The sequence below is a fragment of the Pelmatolapia mariae genome, linkage group LG17 (genome assembly GCF_036321145.2).
Source record: "Pelmatolapia mariae isolate MD_Pm_ZW linkage group LG17, Pm_UMD_F_2, whole genome shotgun sequence".
NCBI classification, from domain to species: Eukaryota; Metazoa; Chordata; class Actinopteri; order Cichliformes; family Cichlidae; genus Pelmatolapia; species Pelmatolapia mariae.
Genome location: NC_086242.1, coordinates 30,926,369 through 30,950,679, shown reverse-complemented (window position 1 = coordinate 30,950,679; position 24,311 = coordinate 30,926,369).

The following is a 24,311-nucleotide window of genomic DNA, read 5'->3' as shown; positions in this document are numbered from 1 at the left end:
CAGCTGAGTGTTGCAACATGAAATGTTGCACATCATTGGGCTGGCCTGTCAAACTCCACCAAGCATTTTGGTTTCTTTTATTTTCATCTCTTCTTAACTAATTTCTGTCCAGGTTTACACTCCTTCCTTCCTCTCATACTAAATCTGTCCACAGCTTTCATTCTCTTTGTCCAGCGGTTCATCTGTTCCCCTCGCTGTTGCCTCTTCCAGCTTTAGCTTCCTCCATCACCCTCTCCACGGGTGTCACCTTACCAGTAGTGTCTTGGTTAATGCCTTTCTTGTGGCATCCAAATCCACCATTAAATTAACTGCCTCAAAAAAAAAGCAGACACTTTTAAACTGTAGCTTTACAGCATCCAATACGCCTCCCTTGCCAACACTTAGTGCCAGTGCTCAAAGTGGCATAGCAAGGTGGGACATTTTTCATGGGTGGGGTTCAGACTTGCTCTAATTGCATTTAAGTACACTGCACTCATGCCCAGATACTGTAGGACAATTCATGACAAGGGGTTGGCAGTGTAAATTTAAAAGCAGTGACGTACTGACCATGCAGCATTCAGGGATAAATCCTGGCTAGCAGCTGCTCTGTCTGTCTCTTTACCATAGTTTCTTTACTGCAGTTGTAGGACTGCAATAGAGTTGTTTCTTCTGTCCTTATACAGTTGCACAGGAATCTGACACACTTAGTTTAATCTAATATTGTTCTCCAGCACCACAAGTGGTTAAATGCACCAAAGGGGACACCTTGTAACTGAGGCAGAATATAAAATGAAACAGCAACTGTAACAGGTGGGCGTGAAAGGGGGTCCCCACAGGGCAAAATGGAGAGTAAGAGAGAAAGAGAGAGAGAGATGGCAGCATGACGGATTGATAGAGGGCACGGTTGATGCCAGCCTCTCTTTGACCAGGAGAGGCAGCTGAAACAGACTGTCTCCTCCCCTTCATTTGTGTGACTATGTGTTTGTGTGTGTGTGTTGTTACACTGCCTTGGCAGGGGTGGCACAACCATCTGCCCGGTCAGGGTGTTGCAAGCGTGTGTGTGTGTGTTTGTGTGTGTGTGTTTGTCTGGGGGTGAGACAAGCTGAGATAAACGGGTGATTGAGTGTTTGAGGCTCCCTGGTGTAAGTGAATGGACAACTGGCACTCGCAGCAGCAGCACACACACACACACATTAACACATTCAGCTGTACGTGTCAGACATTAAGCTATGGTTGACCTTCTTACAGACTGATTATCAGGTTTGTTTACCACTTGTTCAACCTGAAATTAATGTATTTCTAGTGTGTATGAACATTTTACAAGTAACTTGGAAGGTTTAAAAAAGTATCTTAGATGTTTCCTTACAGATATACTGTATATGTGTTTGTGTGTGCGCACGGTGCGGGTGGACTCTCCATCTCTGTCTCTTTAAAGGCCTTGTGTGGTGAATAAATATTCCCTCTATGAAGGAGACAGAGCTGCTGTAGCATCTGTTGTTGCTGCGCTAAAACTGTGTTTCAGCAACTGACACACAGCCAGAAATGGTAATTCAGAGACTGTACACTTGTACTGTTCGGGTATGTGTGCCAGTGTATTTCTCTATTGCTCCATTATACAAGAAGTAAAAAAAAAAAAAAAGCACAGAGAAGTGGTTTGGTATTCAGACCAAGGAGATCTTGACTTTGGCTTTTCCTAATTTGTCTGGTTAAAGGATGATGTTACAAAAAGAACCACACTTCCACCAAAACTCTTTCATGTACTGAGGGGGAAATAATTTGATGAATTTGTAATTTTGTTTGTGTGCAAAGAAATTAAGAGTCTCTAATGTCTTGATGCATTCTCAATCATCCAGGAAAGTAAATCTCCAAAAGTTGATTCTGTTCATCTGGACGTAGCGTTTTGTGGGAGAAACGTTTCGTCACTCATCCAAGTGACTTCTTCAGTCTCAGCTGACTGCAGGTTTCCCCAATCTTATAAACAGTATATTTGCACAATGACTGAAACCAGCCCACTGAAGGAACAATGGGCTGGGAGGTCAGGTCCTTAATCATAATTATGCAAATTATGAAACGTTTCTCCCACAAAACGCTACGTCCAGATGAACAGAATCAACTTTTGGAGAAGAGTCTCTAATTTTATTGGCAGTTTCATTTTAATGGAAGGAGACAGAATATCAACCAAAAATTCAAAGTTAAAAATTCATTTGTGAGATGAAACAATTATTACTTATGTCTGCAATGTTAGGGTTGTTTCATTTACTATTGTTTTGCTCTTCTACTGCTGTTTTGCAGCCTTTTTCACAAAAATGATGCTACTCATGAGCTACATTCTATTTCATTTCACTTTTATTCATATAGCACCAAATCACTACACTAGTCACCTCGAGGCACTTCATATTGTAAGGTAAAGACCCTATAATGACACAGAAAACCCCAACAATCAAACAACCCCTTATGAGCAAGCACTTGGTGACAGTGGGAAGGAAAAACACTCTTTTAACAGGACAAAACCTCCAGCAGAACCAGGCTCATTGAACAATATCTTTTGAAATCTCTAGCTATAATGAATGAAAGTACAACTAGCATGATATTACAGGAATTATTTTTCAGTTACCTGTAATCCACCTTAAAAGCTTTCTTTGAAGATCAGCGTACTGCATTTTTCGCAAGAATGATTATGTGTATTAATATTTGCATACAAAAGAACTTCCAAACACCAGATAAATAAAGTGTCTCGACTGTCATAAAGCAATTTTATTGTACTGTAAGTTCACAACTCACTTAACAGACACACTGAGATAGAACGAACAGCGAGTCGTTGTTCTGTCATTTCATCTCCCTTTCTCTCCTTGCCTTAATTTACCCCCCTCCCCTTCCCTGATTGAGACAGAGTGAGAGAGAGAAACCACTGAGCAGTGAGAGGAACAGTATCTGGTGTAATCACACTTGTCTGTCTGCAGGCTATTGACTCCCTGGCTAACAGAGACCCACTGTGTGTGTGCTGTAGGCGTGCATGCATCTACTGTAATAAAATGAGCTACTTTCATTTCATTCTGCATATTCACATCACTGGTCTGTATTGCTGCTGCACCCTCGCTAAACTCTATTTTTCAAAAGGCTTTGCGGTTAACACACTGGCGACCACATAGCTGTAATTTAAATCGTAATTTCGGTTTACTTTAAACTGCTTTCTACATTTCATACTTTGCATTTTCTTTGATGTTTCCATCACACAAATGTCCTTAATTTCTTCAGTTTCTCCACTTTTTTTTATTAAAAAATTCCTACTGAAGTAAAAAGTACTTAAACACATGATTCACCTGCGTGGCCAAATTCTCCACATTCTCATCTTTGTCTCCTCTGCTCTAGACTCATTTCACTTAACCATCTATCTGTCCCTCTCCCTCCTTCTCCTCCCCCTTTCTCTTCTTTGTCCAACCTCTCTCACTTATCTCCAACCTCACTGCTTCCTTCTCTCTCCCCTCTTCCTACCTGCCAGCTGCTGCTCAGGGCCTCCTGGCTCATACAGTCTTCCCTCAAACAAAGGAAAGGATGGAAAACAAGTTCAACAGCTATGATCTCTCTCTTTCTGCCTCTGTCTCTCTATTTCTGACTCGTCCCTGAGGGAGTCTTCACGGTCTCTGATGTCTCAGTCTTGTCCAACGGTCACTCACACTGAACTCTGCACAACTTAAACTATGGTGCCTTTCTGACGCAAGGCTAAACACAGAGCTAACACCATCTACAGCTTCAATCTTGTGACGATCAGTGGCTGGCCAGAGCCAGGGCCACTTCAGATAAATCATCCGCTTTTGTTATATTACAGCATTGCATCAGTCATTGTTGTGTAAATCTTCAAATTGAAACATTTGTGTAAGTAAACAATCAAAGAATTTTGTACTTGATGTAACGTTTCCCATTATTTCAAACCTGATAAGTCTGGTAAGTTTAAGAAAGTCGTTTGACTCGCCCACGCACAAACATGCAGTTGCTTATGTCATAGCCTTTGTGTTGATTGTTGTGTTCCTGATGTCCTAAGTTCTGTCCTGCTCTTGTGTTCCTTAGTGCGTCCCTTTCTCCTCTGACTGCTCTTGTTATTATGTGCGCCAGTAAATTCACTGGTACCTTACTTTTCTTTCCTCTCCCTAGTTTGTATTTAGTCTATGGCGTTTTCTGGGTTTTTGACAGGTTGTCGTGTCTCCTCCCTTCAGCTCATGCTTTGACCATTGCGCTCCCCATTGGTGTTCTCTTTGGACGTTCTCAGGTTTACATTTTTGGTTTCTGGACTTGCTTCCTTTTTTTTTTTTTTTTTTTTTTTTTTAACCTGTCCCGTTTGGTTCTTTTGCCGTCAGAATAATTGTCTAAAGGCGAAGAAAGATGCCCAACGGATTTACTTTACCAAATGGACCATCCCAGCCTTGCCGTAATGGTCTATTTGATTCACCTTTTATTGTTTATTTTATTTTATTTTCACTTGTTAAATACGGGACAGACTTGACTGGGGAAAAGAAAGGGGAGAAAGAAAGGGAAAGAAAAACAGTGGGGAAGAGGGATGGGGATAAAGGGCAAAAAACAAAAAACAACAAAATAAGCAGACAAAAAATACATATATCAATCACCTGGATCACCTGTTGAGAGAGAAAAAAGAGAAAACAAGCAGAAAAAAAGAGCAACATAATAAACAACATCACAATGATCTATGGGAATGTAACAGTAAAAACTAAATATTAAACATTATTGTGCAGCACGTAAGATCGACAGTGCACAGTGTGCTTTGAGGTAGGAGCCAAAAAGGATGTAGTTAGTGTGTGTGAGTCCCCGTGTGTACACCTGTGAGCATGAGCGCGCTTGTATTTAAAAGGTTCCTTCATGTGATGATCTGCTAGAGGGTGTGGGGAGCCACAGTCCCATCCTCCAGGGCATGAAGCAGGTATGGAGGAGATCAAGACTCCAGACATCCAGAGGCCCCCAGAACACAAGAGACCAAGGAAGACCAACAGAGGGGCAGCCGCGCCACTGTCCCAGAAAGAGCTGAGGAGAGCCCCAGATGAGGGGTCCATCAGTAGCCGCGGAGCAGAAGCCAGGGGGGGTTGCAGTGACGTGCCCGTGAGCTCCGCCGGCAGCCAGCTGTGCCAGAGTGACCGAGCCCCAGGCCGAGAGGCCGAGGGCACCCCACCCCCGAAGTGGCCCGAGCGAGCCCCAGGCTCCAGGCCCCGACAAGCAGCCACCAAGGAGTGAGCCGGTGTGTACCCGGACGCCCACCCCCAGACACAAAGAACCACCAACGCACCGATGTCTGAGGGCGTCTGCCACTGGCAGGGGAAGTGGTGGGGGAGATAGGCCTCCAAACCTTGGAGGGCCTGAGATGTCCCTAGAGAGGTGGACTTGCTTCCTGTTATCTGCAGAGCCTATTGCTCACAGCAAAATAGTTTTTAAAATAAAAGTGTTTAATTTTAGTAATTTTTCTTTCTCCTATGGAGACTGCAACATGACTTTATGGTGTAACAGAAATATTGGTTCATGTGTCTAAGTATGATGAATAAAAATAAGAATAATGTTAAAGACTGCAGAGGAAAACACTGCTTTCCAAAAACGTCAGTGCAGCCATTTTTTCCAAGTTTGCGAAAGATGAACCGGATATTTCACAACATTTTTGTGCACTGATAAGACAAACGACTTGTCTTCCACCTCAACAATCGTAACGGCCATTTGTTCTCACCACCTGAAACAACCCATGTAAGCATTCCTGAGATGACAAATAGGTGTTGTACTCATTTGAAAGAGTGATAAGTTCAACTTTGCGAAGCATGTGGGGTGGCGATAGCACAATCACAGCCAAACCTAGAGCAGACTGGAGTTTATCTCTGTCTGTGATCATTTTTAAGTTAAGCTATTGTTTACTCTTTACTTTCATTTTAAATTTCTTGTTTGATTACATAAAGCAACCAAAAACTACTATAGCTTGAAACACTAAGCTCCTAACCAATGTCAAGCTGACAGCAGCAGTGTCAGTTCACCTGACCTACACATGCAACCACTGAACGGCTTTCTGCAAGTCTTTGAAACTTACTATTTTAAGTTTTCTGTAATTATTTTCCGAAAAGATGACTAACTTGCTGTTGCAGACCATTTCTATAGTTTATTTACCAAATGTTAGACGCAGTTTGTCGTCAACATCTTTCTCCTGCCTCTGCACCAGTCTGCATCCTCTGGGGCTGTGATATCGCACTCCGTCTGATTCACACGGCTTATCAGCAATTATCTCCTGTTTTCGAAGGCACAGAGAACCTGAGGACTTTAATAATTTATCACAGCCTTCATCTCGATGTAATCAGATTAATGTAATCCCATTACATGTAATCCATTCCTCTCTTTGTCTGATAAGCTGTATGTATGAACTATGAGGGAGTTTTTGGAAAAATTATAGAAACCAGTGGATAGGTTTGACATTTATCTGTCTTTATGAATGTGCTTGTGTCTGAGTATTTTGTTAACCTTCTACTACGTGAGAATTTACTTCATTCCCAGTTTATTTAACTCTATCTATCTATCTATCTATCTATCTATCTATCTATCTATCTATCTAATTCCTCTTATTAACCTCTTGCCCTTGTGCACATGAATAATACAAGAGGAACTAATTTTGAATTTGACACCAAGGATTACTGGCCTTTAGCTTTACAAAATACCTCCTCCATCAATTATTAAGGGAGCAAATCCAATATGGGAGGCCAGGCTGCACTATCTGGCTGATGCAGAGACAGCATGAAAGACAGCTGATGTGAAAACAGACTGATTTACAGAGGCAGACAGGCAGCGAGTTGAAAACAACATAGTCAGGGTACGTTTGGACGATTGTAAATCTTCATGCTGTTCATCTGATTTTCTAAAGTATTCCCCAAGTGCTGTTTTTTAAACACAGCTTTTTATAACATCCTGCTTTTATTTTGGATACTTACATTATTTTCATTTGCACAGAGAAACAAAGTTATTTCATAAAAAAGAAAAACTATCAGGGTCAAAATTATGATGCTAATAGTCATATGTAAAGTTGTTTTGCTGAATAACAGCCTGTTTTTACTTGTTGTAGTTTTCAAAAAGTCTCTCACACGTCACGTCTTTAGCACATCTCTCAAGCTCCTCCAGATTTGATGGGCTTTTGGCATGGACCTTGGTCTTTATGTAACATGACAGATGTTCAGTGGGATTCACGTCAGGGCTTTGTTAAGGCCAGTGTGTCACTTTCACTTTCACTTTGGTCTTCTGGAGGTAGTTCTTCACCAGGAGCATGTTTTGGGTCACTGTCGTGTTGGAAGACAAAGCGACGATCAAGACCCAGTTTTGCTGCTCACTGCTTTTCTTTCAGAATCTTCACATATCCTTCGTTCTTCACGATTCCCTCAAACTTGATGAGATTCTCAGTTTCTCAAGCACTGAAGCATCCTCACAGAATAATACTCCCACCACAGTGTTTCACTGTGGGGACAGTGTTCTTTGGGTTGTGCAGCTCTCCATTCTTTCTCCAAACATAAGCAGCATCTGCTTTGAAGGTGTCTGTTTTGCAGAACTGGTCTTTAGAAACAACTCTCACTAGTTTTCTTTATAGTCTTTGAAAACTTTCACTTCCTACCTTTGCCAGGCTTGTTCTGTGCCCAGTGGCTCTCTTTGAATATTGATGATACTTCTCACTCTCGACACTTGGAAATGTCGTTATAACTTTGTATATCCATCTCCTGCTTTGTGAGCATTAATATTTTTTTTCTTAAGTCTAAACTGATTTTTACTGTTTTTAGCATGATCCTTTTTCAAATGACAAATGAAAAACTCGCTGAAGTTTTTATACCGTGTCTAAATTGGATATTAACCCTGAAGGGGTGTTTCATTATGTTTTTTGGGGGGCATTTTTTCAAAGCTTGTTGGAGCCACAGCTGAGGGGTTGAAGAGCTGCATACATCTTGTGAACCTTTCTTACACATTAGTGTAGAGAGAGCGGACGGGAAAGCATGGAGAGAGTCAGGGGGCATACAGAGAATAGTCTGGAGCAACCTTTAACCCAGGCATATCACCTGCTCCACCAGGTGAGCTGTAACAGTCAGTGTTGGGAAGGTTACTTTTAAAATGTATTCCATTACAGAATACTGAATACATGCCCCAAAATGTATTCTGTAACGTATTCCGTTACGTTACTCAATGAGAGTAACGTATTCTGAATATTATGGAATACTTAATATATTATCATGCTGTTTACAACTACGTGAATGTACTATTGCTGTGATTTATTACTGTTACTGAAGGTCCGAACCGTAGTAAAGGGACCTCTGGCTAATACGGTGGGTTCGTGTCGGGCTGGTAGCCGAAAACTAGCTTTACTTTGTTGTCTGGGTCAACTTTGCTTGCGGGAGACAGAGAGAGGCGTTGAAAGGCTGCTCCAACGGAACTTATTGTTTCCGGAGGAAAACACGAACACAGTGTACAGTTGAGTCTTAATAGCTTACTTACAAATGGGCTCCTCAGGCACTCTTCTTGGCTGCAGTGGTTATTATTATATTTACATGCTTCCAGCTCCCGTTTTTGCTCCGTGACAGCTCGGACTTTTCCTTTCTCTCCCTCCCTCGCTCACAGACACATAACGTGTATGACAGTCCATTCTCCCTGCAGCACGGACTACACTGCCCATGAGGCTACATTCTTTAGAGCCATGCCTGTAGCATTCTGCCTTTTAGCTTAGCACAACAACAACAACAAAAAAGCGCTCTCTCACCCAGGAAACACGCAGAGAGAGAGAGAGCGTCACCCTGTAACCATGGCAACCGTAACACTGCCGCCTGGAACAACAAAACGTAGCTGTCAAACAAACCCAAACAGTCCTGACCCGCGACAATATGAAACAAGGAAGTACCGCCGTGTAATCCATTTATTTCACCAAAGTAACTGTATTCTGAATACCACCTTTTTAAACGGTAACTGTAACGGAATACAGTTACTCATATTTTGTATTCTGAATACGTAACGGCGGTACATGTATTCCGTTACTCCCCAACACTGGTAACAGTGCCCAATACGGGATGTGTTTTCTTTCTTTCTTTTTAAAATCCAGAGAGTTTGTGCTGCAGTTAATAAGGATTTGAAATGAAAATGAGAATTTGTCAGGTCTCTCTGAGTGGAGGCTCTCTTGAAGACCTCCACATAGTGGGTTAAAGCAGTCTCAGCTAACCTGTTATAAGGTGTGTTTGCAGTAATTATAAAAAAACAAATAATAGTGGATATGATATGTAAAATCGGATGAGCCATCAAATACCCCCACATTTAGGGGGATTTCCTGTCAAGAAGCTAATTACTTCCAAACACAGAGCGCAAACACATCCTACTATTTGAATGGATGACCTTTGCTTGCAGTGGAGTAGTTATTTATTTATTGACTCATTTACATTTCACCTTTTCTCCTTTCTAAATACTTGAAAGTTGAATGTCAAACATGACTGGAAGGGGGTGGTATGTTTAACCTGCTCTCTGCATGAAGTATTTTCCCAACCCTAACCCCCCCACACACACCCCCACTAAAACAACTTGTTGTGAAACACTTTGAAGCAGAGCATAGGACAAGCTAAATGTGATCTTCATGGGACTGGTGCGTGAGTATGATGTGGTGCGAGGATTACTGGCGCTAATACCAGGTGTTAGAGAGCAATCACCCTACCCATACACACAAACACACACACACGTCACAGCCCGTCTCCAAGCACCTCAGCTCTCCATCAGCACACAGATAAGACAAACACTGCACCCACGCACAAAATGCGTGACTCACCGCGCGCGCGCGCACGCACGCACACACATTCAGGTATGCACGAACACGCACACCTGTGGACTCGCAGAAACATATTCAGATAGAAAAGCGTGCAGACATCATCGTAAGCGTGCGCACACAAATACACACAAGCGCGCACGCATACGCACATATCGCAGTGCATTTACAGAGCTGGCTGGCTGCCTAAGCTGCTAATTACAGCTGTGTGTGTGAACTCTCACTCTCAGTGACTGAACAACCCAATATTAAATGAGACCGAGAGAGAGAGAGAGGGAGGGAGAGGGGGGGGAGAGAGAACCTCAGGGTAGTTCCTCCATAATCCATATTTAATGGCTTATTATGGTACAGCTTGTGGTTGCGTTCTGCTTGTGTTTTCATTACGCCGATTAAAGGGATATTTACAGAAACCTTCTGTTCTGTAAATAGTTTTGTATGTACGTTATGATCGTCCTCTCACTGCACAGCCTTTGACCTTCAGGCCCTTTTTTCTGCGATATAGAGTCAGAAAGAGAGTTGTACCGCTAAAAGCACTTAAGCCACAAAGTAGACTGAAACTAACAGCTAAGATGAAACGCTCCATTCAGAGGATTACAGAGACCGTACAAATAATTGAACTTTACCTCATAATCTCTGTCAGAGATTGCTGAGATGTTTAAATCACTTAGAGAGTCAAAAACCAGAGTAGGTCACAAGTTCAATTCAATGTAATACAATTCCCTAAATTGAACTTAAATAGCACCAAATAACAACAATGGTCGGTTCAATTTTGTAAGGTAAAGACCCTACAATAATACAGAAAACCCCAATAACCAGATGATCACTCAATCAGCAAGAATTTGGTGACAGTGGGAAGGAAAAACACCCTTTAAACAGGAAGAAACCTCCAGAAGAACCTTGTTAAGGGAGAGGAAGCATTCTGCTGTGAGTGGTTGGAGGTGAGGGGAGGAAGACAGGACAAAGACATGCTGTGGAAGAGAGCCAGAGATTAATAACAACTGACTAAATGCAGAGAGGTGTGTAAACACATGGAGCGTGAAGAAGAAGGTGCATCATGGGAAGTCCCCAGCAGCATAGGCCTATTGGAACATGTAGGTCTAGGCTCCTAAATCCAAACTGGGAGCTGGTTCCACAGAAGAGATACCCGAGGAACCACAAATAAACCAGCAGTCTGAGAGCAAAGTGCTCTTTTCAGGTGGTCTTTAAGGGAAGATGGACAACACCTTGTATGTGAGCAGAACGATTTTACACAGCACTTTATAATAATGTCACACTCCTAAGCATTAGTAAGGTATTAGCAAGTGCTTAATTAATTAATTTATATATCATTACTCCTTCTCATCTGTATTTATTAATGGCATACTATGTTTATGCATGGTGTAATTATGTTTAGACATCACTGCTAGTAATAATCATAATAATAATCTAATCATAATAATATATCTGTGTTTATAAATGGCATACTAAGTGATGGTGAGTAATATTATATAAATGATGGATTAAGCACTTGTTAATACCTTACTAATACCATAATAGTGTGACATTATTATAAAGTGCTACAGGATTTTAAATTTGATAGATGGATTTAACAGCGAGCCAGTGAAGAGAAGTCAGTGTGAAAGAGATACGCTCTCTCTTTCTAGTCCCTGTCAGCACTCGCTCTGCAGCATTTTGCATCAACCTCATGGTATTTCAAAGTTTCTAGGACAATCTGATGATAATGAAAAGTCCTGCTGACATTTTTATCTGGGTTCTCATACTGAAACACCTCAATGGACTTACATACAGTCTCTCCAACAAATCTCTTTGAACTGAATAACTTACTACCTTCCAAATTGCAACTGATTTGTACAAAAACAGTTCTGTTTGCTCTGTTATCTTATGCCAAATACAAAGTTTTAGTGTATTTTTCCACTCTTTTATCGAGGATGACATGGGAAAACACAAATATTTCTAAACGTTAACCGAGTGTCCTTCACTATTTACCCTCTCTCCACCCAACCTCTGCAACTTTTATTTTGAATACAATATTCTGATACTTTTGTGAGATCAGCAATAAAAATTATAGGTTGATGTTGAAAGCATAGAGAGAAGAAATAAAAAGTGACCGAAGTAATTAAATGTAGAGCGGAAGAGAGGTTTATCCTTGAGGTCAGGACACAGTAGCTGTTTGTGCTTATTCTGACATCAGACTGCCTGGCAGACACGCTGTGACCCCTATGACATGTGCACAGTTTGGTTTAGATGAGTTCAGTTTTATCTGGCCTTATCTGTGATTAGTTCAGCCCTTCAGAAAGGTCTTGAACGGACATTTTCCACATTAGAGGGAAAACTGAAAACCAGAGCTAGTGGGAACAATTGCCTTTCTCCTACATAACTATTAGACCACCCAGCGGCATTTATGACAAAGACTAATGAAGAAAAAAGATTACAAGTTGAGTCACATTAAACAGTGAGCATCAAATGGTGACTAATCTGAGAAATGTTAGCTAGTCTTTGTAAATACCACAGCAATGGGTGTATTAGGCAACATACTTGCTATCCAAGCTACTCCTTGCAGAGCAACACTAAATACATTTCACTAAGCCACCAGACCAGATCACATTAATGATGTATTGCTCTTGAATGCACTGAAAAATCACCCAATAACATTTGACAGTGCACCTCATTTCCATGTGCTAAGTATTCCACAAGTTCTGACCATTAAATAGCACATAAAGATACTGATGAAATGTTATACCCACTGATGGTGACGGTAATATCGTGGTTTAGGCCTGTATATCCAGGCTACAGTTGCTTGTTACGTGTTCCAAAGGAACTTGTTACTGTGTCACATACGCTCTTAAAAAGCTTCACAACAGACAGATGAGGGTGGGTCATTAAGCGTGACGTCAAGAGTGACTTCAGGTTCTGTTGAGAAAAACAGTAGAGAGACAACTTTTGAGTGGTGACAAGAACCTGACAGCCAGGTCAGAAACACCCATCCCCACAACAACAACTCTTTCCAAGTGCGTGCAAAGCTAGCTGCGAAGCAGACCCAAAATTACGTTAAAGCTCAGTGCATGCTGACCCCACCCAATGCAGTGATGAGCAGTCAGGCTTGCAGCATTTCTACCTGCACATGTTTGTACAGTATAATTGCTGCAGTCACAGCATTTTTCTGTGCGTTGCTCATTCGGCTGATTTTAACTTAGTTGCTGGATTTGCATTAAAACTAAAGACTCTAGGCCTTTACACACCAGACATGCAAAATTTGTGTGAATATTTCTTGTGTCAAAAATATTTCTCTGACTCATCCATTCTTAATGCAGTTCTTCACAACCCACCATGTAATCATTCTGGGCAATCAGATCAACAAGTGCACTCATTGCTCAAAGAAAGAACTGGTGCTGAATATACGTGGAAATAGTAAAATAATACTTTCTTTCTTTCTTTCTTTTTTTACCTCAGCTAGATGCTGCTCCAGGTTAGTCGCCTCCATGAAATCTGAGTCTCCTTAGATGTCCCAACTCTGCTAGCAAGAGCTCAAACTGCCCCAAAACCCAAACATCCATCCTCAATTTAAAGGTGTAAAGGCCTTAAGACTGTACTCTGTAGTTTATTTTGTTACACAACTCAGAGTCCATCTCAGGCCATATTGCTGAGTAACAGAAATGTAAGGAGTATAAGATAATAAAGAAGAAGAATCAATCAAGTGTTCTGGAATGATAACTCAAAATCCTGATCTTAATCCAATAAAAAGCCACAAGCCGAGATTTCATGTGAGGAAAACCGCCAGCATCCCAGAATTAAAACCACTCTGTACGAAGCATTGAGCTAAAATTCCTCCGTGGCCATGTGCAGGACTTATCACAAGTGTTTATTTGCAGTTACTGCTGCACAAGGGCGTCACACCAAATACTTTAAACAAAGGTTCACGTGCTTTTGCACTTCACAGGTTTGTAATATTGGCTAGATAAATAAATCAAATGTCTCATGTTTAATTGGGTTCTCTTTAACTACTTTGGCCCTGGCTTCACACACTTTGTCCACTATGAGTGAAAACTTGCAGTTGTTCACTCTTTCCAGTATTTCCTAATTACTTTGTCAACACTCAAACTATCTGCATGCATGCCTTGGTGTGTTAATGTGTGTGGGCTTTTTGTGTGTTTGTGTGTGTGTGCGTGTGCGTGTGCGTGTGCATGTTTTGCTGTGCCCTGGTTAGCCAACTAACCCTCCAGGTTGCTTCACACCTGTGGAATTTTCCAACTTTTCTTCCACCATGCCTAATGTTGTCTGTTTTCAATACATTTTTTTTATCATTTCTAAAAGAAACATATTTGATTTCCGAAGCCCTCATGCTGTCTAAAGGCTGTGTAATGTTATTCACTGCAGTAAGGAATGAATAAAAACGGAAAATAATTGTCTGCTTGTGGCCAGAGATTGTTTCAATAATTTCATCACAGTTCATGAAAATACTATTTTTAAAAAATGCAGTTTGAGAATAAGGAATTTTTTCCCACAACCCACCAATGCTAACAAGCTCAGCTCTGCAGAGCTTTGTTAACATCTTTTATCTTATTGTTTAGTTTTCATTCCTACAACTTACTTAAATTGTCAAAGCTTCTATAATTCGGAGAATTAAAGTAACCTGCTTGAATATGCAGGCAAAGTTTGCATATTTTGGGTAATTAACAGCTAAGGATCCAGATAACTCTAAAGCAGGAAGCAGAAACAGGACTTTAGATAATTAGAAATATTATAATGTCTCTATTAGCCAAAGTTTGCAAACATGTTCACCGCATTCTTCAACAGCATCGTTTTTGTCCTGTCGCCCTCCCCTTACTCTCATCTGAACACGGCAGATGGCCGCCCCTCCCTGGGCCTGGTTCTGCTGGAGGTTTCTTCCTGTTAAAAGGGAGTTTTTCCTTCCCATTATTGCCAAGTTTTTACTCAAAGAGGGGTCACCTGATTTGGGGGGTTTTAAAGCACATTGAAGCAACTGTTGTTTTCATTTGGAGCTATATAAATAGAAATGAAATGAAACTGTAATAAATATAAGCTTCATTAGTATTTACTTCTTTCACTGGATAAGTCAGCCATATGGAAGAGTATTCAGTACTGAATACTAACCTGGACTCTATGGAAGAGGCAGAAAATGAGAGAAACAATAGTAGCTGTGGTTGGTTTTCAGAACTTGGTCATCATGCCTACAAATCTGTTTAACTACTGTTGGACCTAGGCAGACCCTTCATACTTATACAGGAATAGAGGAAGTTCAAGTAACTTTTATAAGTTTTGTGGGCTGGAGCAGAAAAAAGAAATGACCATAAACATTTTTTATTTAGATTTGATAAACTGTAAATTGGAATTTTGCATAGCATACACTATATTGACAAAAGTATTCACGCGTCTGCCGTCACACACATATGAACTTGAATAACATCTCAGTCTTAATCCACAGGGTTTAATATGATGTTGACCCACCCTTTGCAGCTATAACAGCTTCAGCTTTTCTGGAAAGGCTTTCCACAAGGTGTAGGAGTGTGTTTATGGAAATTCTTGACCATTTTTCCAGAATTGCAAAATAAATAAATAAATACATTTTGGTTGGTTGAGAATGCCTGACTCTCAGTCTCCAATCTAATTAATCCCAAAGGTGTTTTAGTGTGTAGTCTGTTGGAATAGGAAGTGGACCTCACCAAACTGTTGGGAGTGTGAAATTGTCTAAAATTTATGTCCAAAATTGGTATGCTGAAGCTTTAAGAATTCTATTGACTGGAATTTAGGGGCCAAGCCCACTTCTGGGAAACAACCCCACACCGTAATGCCTCCAGGCCACGGAATTGACTGAACACCTGAAATCACTGATCTGGATGGACAAGTGAATATTTCTGGCAAAATAGTGTATACCATCTAATTTATTTTAAAGGGATTTCTTGAGTACTTGTTGGCTTGATACATGACATGTTGCTAAAATTTGTTTTTTTTTCTGGGAAATGTCCTGAAAACCAAAAAGAAAACTTTTTGCTAATAAAAGGCTGCATGACAATATTGTACTAGGCAATTAAGTGGAGGCTACAGTGGTTGGTCTGCAGTACTGTGATGAATTTACAGTGATGCACTATGTTGGATTGGTACAGAGCAGATATGATGCTCATGGTCAGTGTTAGGTTACATCAAGGGTAGCAGACTGCAAATTAAACTGATGATGCTGATTAGATTCACTTCACTATCTAGTTTTAAGAGTTAGTTATGTCTTGTTGAATTCAGTTAGCTAAATCCACAAAGAGCAGCAGCAGCACAGGTCAGCTGCTCACAGCCTCTTCACAAAGAAAATCTCCAGGAACTCACAACAGAAATTATTGATTCTTTTCCCCAAGGTACACCACTTTCATTTTAACCCATGACTCTACTCATTTTCTGTTTCAGTGTAGAGGCAAAACTTCTTTACTCAAGTATCTGTACTTCTACTTAAATCATGAGTGCATGAACTTTTGCCAACACTGCTTTTCCTTTTATCCAGTTTACACTTAATGCATTGGTTTAATCACTTAACATCCCCATGTTGCCAGTGACCTGTTTAGGTTTCAGGGTTTCAGGTTTAGGTACATATCAACCTTTTACATGGAATTTTCACCTGTATGGTCAACCCTAATGGAGGTCTTACTCTAAATGCACGTTTGTTTGTTTTTTAAAGCAACTTTTATTTGAAGAGTAACATCTTTTAGTGTCTGAAATCTTTTTTGCTAAGTGGCTACTTTAGCCTGACCCAAACCCCTAAGTGTTTCACAGGTCATCTGGTGGATGTTGGAAACTGCATCTGGATGTTTGAATTGTGCATTATGAATGCCATACCTATAGTAAAAGTAGAAAAGGACAATAAGAACTACACAGTGTGAGTGTGTTTATGTACAGTGCAAACGCGGATGAGCCGTTCCTTCCCCTGATGTGCCAGCCTATGTGTGTTTGCAAGCATGCATGTCCCTCGATTATGCTTACTGTGTCTGTTTTGGAGTATCCTGTCTACATTTACGCATGTGTGTGAGACCAGAATAAGTCAGGGTGAGGTGCTGACAGATAAGGAAGGCAAAATCTGAAGGGTTTTCCAGATGACTGCATTCACTGATGGCTCACACTGATATACTAGTATAATGACCAGACAAAACGGGTCAGACAACATGCAACATTGTACACATTTATGAAGAATGCTACAGAACGCCCCCACGTCGGGCTTGGGTGTTAAATAATCCAGACTAAAATCTGCAGAAATATGCGGCACAGCTTAAAGTTGCAGCTTTAATTGTTACATTCTGGCATTTTAGGCACCTATCAGATGAAAAGCATGATAATAGTGTTTCCCTCGCTATTCTGGGTCAGCACTAGCAGGTGAGTCCATAACTCTCAGTTCATGCTGCTCCGTGTTTTGCTGTGGCTCGATTTTGTAGTCTTATAACACTGGCAATGTTCATGAAATTACTTAAATCTTTGTTAGCTTTTCTCACCATTTTTTACAGTCAAAAGAAAAAGAAAAAAAATGCCTGCTAACAAAATCTCAACTAAAGCTATTTTACTTGTATTGTGTTTTCAGGCATATGAGTCACCAGTACATCGAGGAATCTCTGAAACCACAGAGCAACATCAGTATGAGACACCGCATCTAGGATACACAGCTACTCTGATATGAAACTGCTCCTTACTTTACTTTATCAAAGTTTCCGAATTTTTTTAATCTGCACATGTTGGATTCACTGGGAACGCTGCACAGATTGACAGCTTCAGCGGAAAGCAGTTCATTCTCTAGTTCAAATCCAGTGTCACAGGAATTTTCCAACTTCAGAAAAGTGTAAACTGGCAATTAAGGATTGAACCTTTTGTGTCAAGTCTGGGCCAGCTGCTGTGAGTGTGCATACGTGTGTGTCTGTGCATGAGGAAGTGCTGGGGATGAGGCTCTGTCAGCAGGCAGGATTAGACGCAGAGCAGCTTCAACAAGAAGAACCTTTTCAGGCCTTCTCTTCAAAGAACCTCAACTGAGGCGTGTACGCACACACAGCCAACCTTCCTGCACTGTTTGACACTCTGTACGAGCAAATCAGTGTTCACACTGGGCACAGCACACCTGTTGGCGTGTGTGTGTGTGTGTTTTTCTGTGTGTAAGCCCTCCTCCCGCAGCAGGGTTTTAGAGAGTACTTTTAGAGATCAGAGGTTTCTCAGGGCGATAATACTGCAAACTCCACTCCTTCCCTCCCAACCAAACCAAACCAAATACACCTGAAAACACTTGCACAGGTGTGTGTGTGTGTGTGTGTGTGTGTGTGTGTGTGTGTGTGTGTGTGTGTGTTTGTGTGTGTGGCGGGCGGGGGAGGGGCAGGTAAAGAGGAGGGGAAAAGGGTGTGGAGGGGAGGGGAAAGTGAACACAATCATTTGCTCTTATATGAAAACAAACACACGCAACCTCGTTCTCATATCTCATATTCTCTCTCTCTCTCACACACACACACACACACACACACACACACACACACACACACACACACACACACACACACACAGAGACACACATACACACACACACACATAATACAAGCACACACATTGATCCAGGGCTGGCAGGCAAAGGATTACAGCTCTGTGGTGCAGCTTAGCTTCGATGTGAAATGTTAGGAGGCCTTGGACTGAACTTCGAGACTAATTCAATAATTACAGCTGTTATGAGCAAGAAGACCAGCCAGGCTTTCTGCCAACCTCCTGACCTGTCTGTTTGAGGAACATGTCTAACAGCTTGTCTGTCTCTCTTTTCCTTTCTGATCTACACGTTAAACTGCATGTCTGTCTCTCCCTGTACCTCTCCTGCATACCTATTAACGTATGCACTTTTCAGAATGTTACCTTCTCATTCACATACAACCCCACTTCCAAAAAAGTTGGAAAGCTGTGCAACACAGAAATGAATGCAATGATTTGAAAATCTCAGAACACAGAAAACATATAAAATGCTTTAACTGAGTAAATGTACCATTTTTAATAAAAATATGAGCTCATTTTGAATTTGATGACAGCACCATACCTTAAAAAAAGGTTGAAAAAGTAAATGTTACTAAAAAGAAACAGCTGTGGGAACATTTTACAGCTAATTAGCTTAATTGGCAACAGGTCAGTAATGTGAGTGCCTATAAAAACTGCATTGTCATTCTCATCATTTCTCAGAATAATGCATAATAACCATAATGCATAAAACTGAGGTTGAATATCTCATACTAATATTAATACCATTTTGTACAATTCTGGAGAAATCTCTATGCACGAACATTTCAAACAGGCACGGTTCTGTCACGGAAATCACTGAACCAGTTAGACCCACCTGCTTTTCTCAGGCGCTGTAACTATCTGACTTCCTTTCCACCTGTAAACCTGCCCTTTTTTGACCTTTCGATCAACCAGTCTGTCCAGACTGTCTGCCTGTCTAGGGAAATGCTTGTCTGCTTTTTTTAAACCCTATCTGCCTTTTCAGTCTATTTTCCATCAGAATATTGTCATATCAGCTTACAAATTAATAAATGCTGGCTATGCACAGAGCTAGAGTGGCTAGTGAGCTAGTGCAAGAGTGTTATCTGCCAGTCTTATGAAAGCGCAGTTAGCAGTACTGCATGCTTGCCGTGGCCAACTCTCTTTCCCATGCATGTGTGTGCTTGTGTAAGCATATATATATGTGTGCGCTCTGGTTGTTATCAGGTCGCACAGGGTTTAGTGCGTAGCTGCAAGAAACCCGGTTGCACTGTAGTTGCTGTGGCAACATAATATGTAGAACATGCTGACGGTTTTTGAGCTCCACCCCCCTACAGGCCTCACCTGCTCCAATACTTTGACAAAGTTTGAATGCAATCTGTAGCTGACCACATTCAAATAGCATTTATTTATAGGTCTAATGATCTCATCCAGTTTACCACATACAATACACTCACAAGACGATGACAATCAAGGGAAGTCTTCTAAAAATGACTAATGGCTTGCCTAACCTTAAGTGAAAGGTCACCCACTGTGTCATCAGTCTCACGTTTGTTAACTAAAGCATGAAACTCTTTTGTAATCACAAATCGCAGGCATTTTTGTAGGTCTGCTGCCACAAATGAAACAGCAAAATTTCAAGAAACACTACGTTTCACTCAGTAATGATATAAATGATTATAGTGTAACATTACATGAGGTTTCACACAGTACATAAAAGGAAAGGATATGAATGCAAACAAGTAATCAATGCACTGGTTTCAGGTGTGCAACAGCATGTAGAATGACATGCCTTGCAGACCTTTCAGCAAAGACTGTTAACAGAGAGATTTCCAAACCAAAGTTAACTCTGATGCTAAAATTTTGTCAGATTCTCAGAGGTGGGCTGTAATATTCAAAGGTACATTAGTTTCTTTCTAAAGTCTTGGCTTCTGGATGGATGCAAACTGCATTTTGTTGCCTTGTACTTGTGACATGTGCAATGACAATAAAGTTGAATTCTATTCTATTCTTAGGACATAAAGCTGTAAAAAATAATATCTTCTTGGTTTTCTTGTTTTTCTAAAGGATCCAGTCAATCATATAAAGCATTATGACCGCCTGCCTAATGTTGTGTTAGTCTCCCTTTTGCTGCCAAAACAGCCCTGACCCATTTAGGTATGGACTCCACTAGACCTCTAAAGGAGTGCTGTGGTATCTGCACTAAGATGTTAGTAACAGATCATTTCAGTCCTCTAAGCTTGATCACTAATATCTCCCACCCACTAACAGGTGCCACAGTGAAGAGATAGTCAGTGTTATTCAGTACACCTGTCAGTGCTCATAATGTTGTGCCTGATTGGTATGCCTTGTTTTTGTTGTGTGTTTTCATTAATTATAAAATTTGATGTGACCTTGCTATAATCTGCCTTGATTGCACTTTATATGTTTGGTGTATTGATGTTCATTAACATGTGTTAAATAAATGACATTCATATTTTAAATTGGATAGTTAATTTGCACACCTGTAACTTCTAATAACTAACAGTAAAGCAGAGGTGTATGACAGTTTGGATTAGACAAAATTATAATTTCTTTTGTAAGATTTTGCATATTACAACAAGCCAAATTTAGTATAAAAGTTTATTTTTTTTAATATGTACTCTAATTAATGTCAGTGTCCATAATTATAGACTAAAGTGTGTTTGTTGCAGGGATAATAAACACAAAAGACTTTATAGTGCAGTACAAAAAAATCACACACACACACAAGTCTCTGACACTATGTGATTGGGTCCCAGTTTGTCTGCATGAAAAATGCTTCAAGGACAAACAAAATACACTGGCAGCGGTCTGGGAAAAAAAAAAGAGGAAGTGGCACAGTGATGGAAGAAAGTGTGAGTGTAAACCACACAGACTATCTTCAGCTATAGAGATCAGCTAGTCCACATCAATTTCTGCAACACTGCCTGTGCACAGTGTTCTACTGTGCTCCAAAACAATTGCTAGCAGAACCCGAACTGAGGTCATGGAAAACCTGGTACATAAACAACAGCAAAAGTATAACTCAGCTGACACTGTTTGTGTTATTACAGCAGCTTTGTGGTCTGTGCATGTGTGTTTATGTAAGTGAGTTCCTGCAAGTGTGGCTTTGTCTGTGTACATCCATCGCCTGGGTCTGTGTTCAGGGCAGTGCGTGTGGATGCTACGTATATGCATATATATATGGATGTGCGTGTATGTGTGTGTGGGTGTGCAGTTTGTGTGTGTATGAAATCAGATGAGCTCATTGTAGCACTATGAATGGTAATCATACAGCCTCCTCTCAGCAGCCGTGTGTAACCTACTGAAACCCAAACAAGAGATGAAGTGTGATAGTACACACGGACCTCACACACACATACACACACACAGTAGCTATCATAGGAGATGCAGAGCTATTGTGGAACTTGAACCCTCATGTCTCACTGCCAGGTGAGCTCATGTTTTGGCCCAAATAAGAGAGAGAGGGAGGAAGAGAGAGAGAGAGAGAGAGAGAGAGAGAGAGAGAGAGAGAGAGAGGAGCAGGTTGAGGGGATGAAACAAGGACAGTAATAAATACAGGAGCAGTGATACTGTAATCTTATATCAGTTCCTGCGCTTTTCTGTCTTCGCAAGACTCAGTTACCATGTGTGCCACTGGAAAAATAGTAAATACAAGGATACGTGCACAGACCACCAATGAAAATAAGTCATTTCCACTGGTGTATGCAACACCTATTGAAGGTAACCAATGCAGGGATTGCTGCACCACTCTTATGTGTATCTAAGCAGACTTTCCCATTGGTTTGTTTTTAGCTTGTCAGGCCGAAGGACAGATGAGCTCAAGCCTTGGCCAGGCATCCATTCTCTGTCCGCCTGTCCTCTTCCTTGAGTTGGAGCAATGCCTCTCCCATAGTATTGTTTAGATTTGAAATTGGCACACAATGATCACCGACAGGGCCATTACCCAAATTGTGCTCAAGGTCGGAGTCAAGGTCACATGGATGTTTTACTGGCACTTTTTGTACGTTCACTTGTTTTCATTCTTTTTATGGACATGTAGCCATAATAAACTTATAGACTTACACACTTCTCCTGGCAGATTATTGCTTTGAAGTTACCACATTACTCTCTGATCATCCAAGACCTCCCAGAATATATTATTGTTATATTATCATGTGACATGAAAACAGCCATTGCTGGAATATTTCTTCATTGGCAGGGATGGCGTTAAAGACTTTCCACTTTACTTTGGTGGTGAACAAGATTAATTTTTCCTGGGTGCGACTGTTTGCACCCATTTTTCTTATCTGTGGATCTTAATTCTCATTGGTAAAATTTTATTTTGCTGTTGCAGCAGATAGTAAATTCCTTCAGGATTGGTCATTTGTATGACGGTGTAAATCAAATAGACTTGCATATTAATGACTACTAAATAACCTGTATATACAGTTACTAATAGGACCATAGAGAACAGAGACTGTGACAAACTGATGGATGCCAGTTAGCTCACTGGTTGAGCAGGCAATCATTTGCCGCATAGCTGATATCCGGTAGTTGGGGTTCAAGTTTTACCCAGGCCATTTGCTGTGTGTCTTTCCTCACTTTCCCCACTATCCTATAAAAATGAAAATGCCCCCCAAAAAATTCTTTAAAAACTGTGACAAAATGATGTCAGCTCAGCACAGAAATAGAATAAATGTTCCAAATCTTGTATTCAGAGTCTGAACTAAGAACATATGTCCTACCAGAACTGCTTTTACCTTCATTTAATTTAATATCTGGTCATATTTAATTTGAATACGATGTAAACCAACATGTATGACAGAAAATAAGAAAAATCATTACAGGTTCTGTTTAAATTGGATATACCTGCCGATGTTAGACTTTACTTTACTTTCTGGTTCACAACAAGGACCAACCTTTCATTTCTTAACCTGTCTGTTTGTTTGTATTTCTAATTAGGAACCAGAATTAAACAGGTTCCACATTTTTGAGTACGCTTTGTGCGTAAGTATTGTTCAGGCTTATTACTGGATGTAATTTTAAAACCTCAAGGAGGAGCTGCACGGTAGCTACGCACTCATTCAAAGTCTGACAAGGCGCTCCTCATAATCACAGAGGTGGTAAAACCCCACAGGTGTTCTTATTTGTGTTGCTTGGTTAGACCACTTCTTAGGCCCATGTGTTCCGCGTCGCCATCACTCTCCTGTTACTCCTATTGCTCCTGTTAAAGCAGGAAATCTTACACCTTAATCATTTGTACTGGCACAGTCGGTCGGCTAAAACACGGCTTAGCACTGAAAACTTAAACCCGAGCAAAGGACTAATGAGGCAGACTTACTGAGGACACCTGTGTGGCTGCACAGGAATATATGAAGGCAAGGAAAAGCAGGTTGCTTTAGAGGCTATTTAGATGTAAAAGTGAGCTTTAATAATAATTATTTTTTTATTTTTATAAACGTCCGCCTGACAACTACACACACACCCACACACACACACGCACACATACACACTCTAAAACACACACACGCACTCAGTAGCATGCACCACGACCCCTTTGAGACCCCCAAACCCCTAACATTCCCAGTTAACCCTTGCTCTCTGACCTTATGCTGTAAACAGGTGGAAGGTGGGGATGTAGCTTCAGGAGGAGGAGCTACTTAGTCATTCTAAATGTGGTCATGTGGAAAAATGCCACAGTTCATCTTTGTGCTTTGATCGTTACATGCGCATATTGACAGCTCGAGAATGCATTCCTGTTTCGCTTCTAGGTGTAATTGCTGTTGACTTGTGAAAAGCAGAGGTTTGAATTCACCTATGTGAAGAAGAGGAAAAGCAATAAGGGGTCTGGATGTAAAAGAAATGCATCTGCTGCAGGTATTCTGTCTGGTTTAAATCTTTACTTTCTGAGCAAAATAGCCTAAACTGCACAGAAACCTGCAGAATAAGCCTCACTGTGAGTGTAGCTAATCATCCAAGGGACTCACACTGTTGATGTAAATAGGGTAAAAACAGGTTTTTGGCTCGTCACTGACAAATA